The 6,000-nt window shown below is 43.0% G+C and overlaps 4 non-coding genes across 4 annotated transcripts; all 4 read left to right on the plus strand.

Moving 5' to 3' along the window:
• Window positions 1–2,451: 2,451 nt before the first annotated feature.
• On the plus strand, window positions 2,452–2,615 carry LOC134994960 (U1 spliceosomal RNA). Its single transcript, XR_010197877.1, has one exon. It is a non-coding gene; the product is annotated as a U1 spliceosomal RNA (small nuclear RNA).
• Window positions 2,616–2,767: 152 nt separating this feature from the next.
• LOC134994980 (U1 spliceosomal RNA) lies at window positions 2,768–2,930 on the plus strand. Its single transcript, XR_010197896.1, has one exon. It is a non-coding gene; the product is annotated as a U1 spliceosomal RNA (small nuclear RNA).
• Window positions 2,931–3,604: 674 nt separating this feature from the next.
• Window positions 3,605–3,768, plus strand: LOC134994964 (U1 spliceosomal RNA). The gene has a single exon (XR_010197881.1). It is a non-coding gene; the product is annotated as a U1 spliceosomal RNA (small nuclear RNA).
• A 151-nt stretch (window positions 3,769–3,919) lies between these two features.
• Window positions 3,920–4,083, plus strand: LOC134994974 (U1 spliceosomal RNA). Its single transcript, XR_010197890.1, has one exon. It is a non-coding gene; the product is annotated as a U1 spliceosomal RNA (small nuclear RNA).
• Window positions 4,084–6,000: the final 1,917 nt, after the last annotated feature.

Below are 6,000 nucleotides of genomic sequence, written 5' to 3' on the forward strand. Positions count from 1 at the left end.
CTAAAACTGAGGCAGGGCATGCTGGGATATGTAGTTCCACAGCAGCTGGAGGGTCGCAGGTTGAAGACCCATGTTCTAGCATGCCTGTTCTATGATGCATGTTCCGTGATGTCACAATCAGCTTGGAATGGGGTGTCTAGCATGCATTTGCTGACAGCCACTTGAGGCAGACACACATCAGGAGATGCAGCATATCGGAGGTCTTCGATGCCTTTCCAGCAAATGCACACCACCAGCTGCTGGTCTGGACACAAAACAATGCCCACAATTGAAGGCTCAAAATGCCCAACTACAGGATTAATGTAAGTAGTGAATTTAGGAATGAGTTTAGAAGTAGGAAATTAAGTTAGTTCACAAGTACATTCAAATTCAGATCTAAAGACTAGGTAGGCCTCACGTCCTGGCAGCACCCAGCATTTAAAAATGCCTTGATTATAGGTAGGGAATTAAATGTAGATAAGAAGTAGACACAAAAGAAGACTCCACAGAGCAATTATCAGGTGTCTTTATCAATTTTTGCATTTAAAAAATCAAGCAATTAGGGAACACAATGTTGCGACAATGTAACCCTATTTGCAAAATAGTACTAAATAAGTTTGTCGATGTAAGACATTTGCAAAGGCGCAAACAAAACACGCTGGAAAATGCAACTGAATCTGTTTTTGGAGGTTAGAATAGATGCAGGATCAAGTAGCTCAATGGGTAGGGTGTTTGATTAGAATTTAACAGGTTATAGGTTTGAATCCTGGGTATGATAGTTTGAGGTGTTATTTAATAAAGTATGTTTATATATTAGTCACACATGGCTTACTTGTACAAATGGCATGTCACCAGTTAGTGCTGACTGCTGATATGCCATTTACACAAACATGCCATGTGTGACTGTATATGCATTTAAGGAGGGCACCCCTGCAATACCACAAACCATTGAGTGTCAAGTATACTAGATATATCTTCATATCTCATGTGCTTTCTCTGAGACCAATCTTGTTATGCCCCTTCCCCACAAGGCATGCGCCTTTTGTCCATATTGCAAAAATGGGGGGGAGGGCATATAATTCTCTGTCACAGGGCACCAAAAAGTCTAGTTATGGCTCTGGTATGCATTATGTAATCTGGCAGACCATCTCTCCAACACTGGCTGGTTGGAATAGAAATCCGGTTATCTATGTGAGCAAATGACCATCAACGATTTACTCTCAAACACTAAAAAATGGACAAAAATGGTCCCCTAAACAAATTGGTTAAATTTTGGGTTTAACCAATTTGTGTAATGACCATTTTTGACCACTTTTCTAGTGTTTGGGAGCAAATGGTTAATTGACATTTGCTCCTATACATTACCAGATTTTCATTCCATCCATCCAGACTGGATAGATAGCCTGACAGATAATTGTGTAGTGTACGCCCAGGATAACTGTTAGTCATGCTTTATTTTATGGCGGCACATAAATGGGTGGACAGATCCAGGGCAAGCACTGCCCACTCATGCATAGTTGTCAACTGATGTGAAGTTCCAGGGGGCAATCTCAGTTATAAAGAGAAGTATCTGGAAATTGTCCCTAGTTAAAAAAAAAAAAAAAATTTTTATCAACTCCATTTATTTAGTATGATATCCCAGGTGATAGGATGCCGGCAGTCAGAACAACATACTTTATTAAATAACACATCTCAAACTACCATACCCAGGATTCAAACCTATAACCTGTTGAATTCTAATCAAACACCCTACCTATTGAGCTATTTGATCCTGCATAAAAATTGTGAACATTATATGAAGCTATTGGTACTTTGCAAAAAAAAAGAATCAGCATTACAACGCAGCAGATCCATGCAGTTTGCAGCCACACACTACATGTATCTGCTCAGCCACAATGCTGATTATTTCTTCACAAAGTACAAGGTGAGCTCCAAACAGAATTCTCTAGCTTAGAATTATACCTTTCTTTGCCAAACCTAGAAGTCGGGCCCCCCACCCTGGGATCCCCCAGAGGGACGCCTGCACCGTCATGCGGCAGGCTTGTCCGTTTTGGAAGCAGGCTGATGGGCAGCCCAGGATTGCTTCAGTCTGGGCTTGGCAGGTCTGGAAACATGAGCTTGCTTTGGGTATGCCTGACCTTGGGTACGCTTTACCTGGAGGATGAAAGGGCCAAGAAAAGTACTTTTAGCCTTCTGCGTGGTAGGAGTCATACTAGGTAGGCAAGCTGTTTTAGCAGTAGCCAGATCAGCTACAATCTTATTGAGGTCTTCTCCAAAAGGAGATTCAACTGAGGCAGCACAAGGGAACTCTCATCTGGGGACAACAACTGCAGGGAGAACACATATTTTCAGATGAACATGGTAGGGCAGAAGGCTGCCTAATACTGAAGCACCCCCAAACAACAAATCAAATGCAACTTACTTGACAGAGATGTGCCTGAGCAACGGCCCTCCCCAGCCCTATCCCAAATCATACTTATTTTGCATAGGAGATACCATGGTCATGAAGATTGTTCTCCCAGGGTTAGGTTCATTCATTGCATTCTGGGTATGCTGACCCCTGTGATTTCCCCAAATGTGGGAAACTCGACTGCATTATTTGTGGTAGTGGGGGACTGTGTTTGTGCTTTCCTCTGGTCAGCTCTGGTAAAAGTCAGATTTCTTTGTCTCAGATCTTCCTCTAGCCTTTGTCTTCTTTCGAGAGTTCCCTTGTGCTGCCTCAGTTGGATCTCCTTCACTTGACAGGGGGGTGCCCGAGCAGCGACCCTCCCCAGCTCTAGCCCAACTCCTACTTACCTGCCAGGTGAGATACTATGATCATGAAGTTGCTTCTCCCAGGGCAAGGCTCACCCATTGCACTCTGGGTGTGCTGCCCCTGCGATTTCCCCAAATGTGGGAAACTTGACTGCATAATTTGAGTTTTCCCTGGTCGGCTCTCATGTAATTCAGATCTCTTTGTCTCAGGTCTCTCTCCAGCCTAGTTTGCTGTCTGGTTCCACTTCTTTTTTCTTGAGCCCCTCCCTTCTATACCCTTGTGCACTATCCTGACTTCTCCTCCCGTCTGCTTACTTTGTGCCTCCCAATGCACAATGCAAACTACGGGTAGTGCTGCAGGGCCCACACCCTTTTACTTGCTTTACAGAGCAGCTCTGGAGCTGTTACAGTGCCCAGCTGCTGCAAGAAATCAGCTTGAATGCTTCAGGGGCTGGGGAATGGCCAACATGAGCCCCACACCGAAGGAGGGTGGGGGTGCTTAATGCAAACTAGGGGTCATCCAAGCACCACAAAAGGCCTCCATGCCCTGCACGCTCCTTTTCTCTTTTCATATGCAGACGAGGGTTGAAGCCAACTTTGACCCACTGCTTGGATGACATCACCATATTCAAATCCATCTGCTGCAGGCCATCCCCCAGGAATGCTTGCACTAGTTGTTGCATTTGGTTTGTTGTTTGGGGGTGCTTCAGTATTAGGCAGCCTTCTGCCACCCCATGTTCATCTGAAAATATGTGTTCTCCCTGCAGTTGTTGTCCCCAGATGAGAGTTCCCTTGTGCTGCCTCAGTTGAATCTCCTTTACTTGACAGAGATGTGCCTGAGCAACGGCCCTCCCCAGCCCTATCCCAAATCATACTTATTTTGCATAGGAGATACTATTGTCATGAAGATTGTTCTCCCAGGGTGAGGTTCATTCATTGCATTCTGGGTATGCTGACCCCTGTGATTTCCCCAAATGTGGGAAACTCGACTGCATTATTTGTGGTAGTGGTGGACTGTGTTTGTGCTTTCCTCTGGTCAGCTCTGGTAAAAGTCAGATTTCTTTGTCTCAGATCTTCCTCTAGCCTTGTTCTTCTTTTGAGAGTTCCCTTGTGCTGCCTCAGTTGGATCTCCTTCACTTGAAAGGTAGTGCCCGAGCAGCGACCCTCCCCAGCTCTAGCCCAACTCCTACTAACCTGCCAGGTGAGATACTATGATCATGAAGGTGCTTCTCCCAGGGCAAGGCTCACCCATTGCACTCTGGGTGTGCTGCCCCTTGCGATTTCCCCAAATGTGGGAAACTTGACTGCATAATTTGTGTTTCCCCTGGACGGCTCTCGTATAATTCAGATCTCTTTGTCTCAGGTCTCTCTCCAGCCTAGTATGCTGTCTGTTTCCACTTCTCTTTTCTTGAGCCCATCCCTTCTATAACCTTGTGCACTATCCTGACTTCTCCTCCCGTCTGCTTACTTTGTGCCTTCCAATGCACAATGCAAACTACAGGTAGTGCTGCAGGGCCCACACCCTTTTACTTGCCTTACAGAGCAGCTCTGGAGCTGTTACAGTACCCAGCTGCTGCAAGAAATCAGCTTGAATGCTTTAGGGGCTGGGGCATGGCCAACATGAGCCCCACACCGAAGGAGGGTGGGGGTGTTTAATGCGAACTAGGGGTCATCCAAGCGTCGCAAAAGGCCGCCATGCCCTGCATATCCCTTTTCTCTTTTCATAAGCAGACGAGGGATGAAGCCAACTTTGACCCACTGCTTGGATGACATCACTTGCTGCCTTTCCAATGAAGCAAGTTTAATTTAGTAATAGGTGAAAAACCATCCCTACAAAGGTGTTAATCAGATACTTGGCTTTGTGGACACTTTTCAGAGAACAAATTTGTTAGCATAAAAATAAAGCCAGAAAATGAAGAGCTGTTTAATCACTCAATTGGATTTTTCTGCAAGCGTATTTCTTTTTCTCTGCAACCCACTGCTAAGTTGTGCTTCCTAGCTGTTCTTTTATAAAATCACTTAATCAAATCTAACTCTGATTACATCAGAGAAGGCCAGGTACCCTACACCATAAGAGGGGGTTTGAAATTTTGACTTGTCTACTTAAAGATCACCAAAATCTGATAACAAGGTAAATTACGTCCCTGGGTAGGATTGAACCACCAACCTTTTGGTTAATAACCGAACACGCTAACTGATTGCGCCACAGAGACACATTGCAAAAGTATATACTGACAAAGGCTAATAAGCATTCATCTAGAACGTTTCCTAGAAAAACTTTAAAAAGTCAATAATCTGGAGAGTTTTTGTAAGATGTTTCTTCCATCAACCAATGAAGAAACACATTGGTACTTTCCCATGATGAGTGAGTGCTTCAGGATCTCTTGCACTTACATGTGCAGCAGAGTACTGCAATGGAAGCATGCTGGGCCCATAACCCAGAGGTAGGCAGATTGAAACTATCCTCTGCTATATGCATTTTTTTTTTGTTAATTAAAGTAATCCAAAACTGGGATTGATATTTTTGCTCTTTTATTTTTACTTAAAGTACAATAACTTTTATTATTTTAATTTGTTTTAATAGTATATTGACAGTATTGTTTTCTTTCAAAAATCCACTTAATTTTCTTTACCCTATTATTAAAATGGTAATTGACAAAAACAAACTACATTGTCACCAGAAGAGCAATACAAAATGTACAAGTGATATATTAAAATCATCTTTCCAGCTTGAATTTCAATGATGCATTGGGGCAACGATTTTGTGAGAAACCTCTTCACCCTTAAATAAAGATTTTCTTAATTCCTTACCTGTGTGCTAATTAGATATCACCTTGTTTTCACATTAAACAGACTTCCACATGAGAAAGCAGCAAGGATGCAGTGGCGTTAATGTTTCCTGGTGTCAACCTGTATTATTTCAGTAGATATTGAAATGAGGATGCATATTGCTGCCTTTCCAATGAAGCATGTTTAATTTAGTAATAGGTGAAAAACCATCCCTACAAAGGTGTTAATCAGATACTTGGCTTTGTGGACTCTTTTCAGAGAACAAATTTGTTAGCATAAAAATAAAGCCAGAAAATGAAGAGCTGTTTAATCACTCAATTGGATTTTTCTGCCAGCATATTTCTTTTTCTCTGCAACCCACTGCTAAATTGTGCTTCCTAGCTGTTTTTTTTCATAAAATCACTTAATCAAATCTAACTGATTACATCAGAGTAGGCCAGGTACCCTACACCATAAGAGAGGGTTTGAAATTTTGAC

This window comes from Pseudophryne corroboree, unplaced genomic scaffold, assembly GCF_028390025.1.
Source record: "Pseudophryne corroboree isolate aPseCor3 unplaced genomic scaffold, aPseCor3.hap2 scaffold_1343, whole genome shotgun sequence".
Taxonomy (NCBI): domain Eukaryota; kingdom Metazoa; phylum Chordata; class Amphibia; order Anura; family Myobatrachidae; genus Pseudophryne; species Pseudophryne corroboree.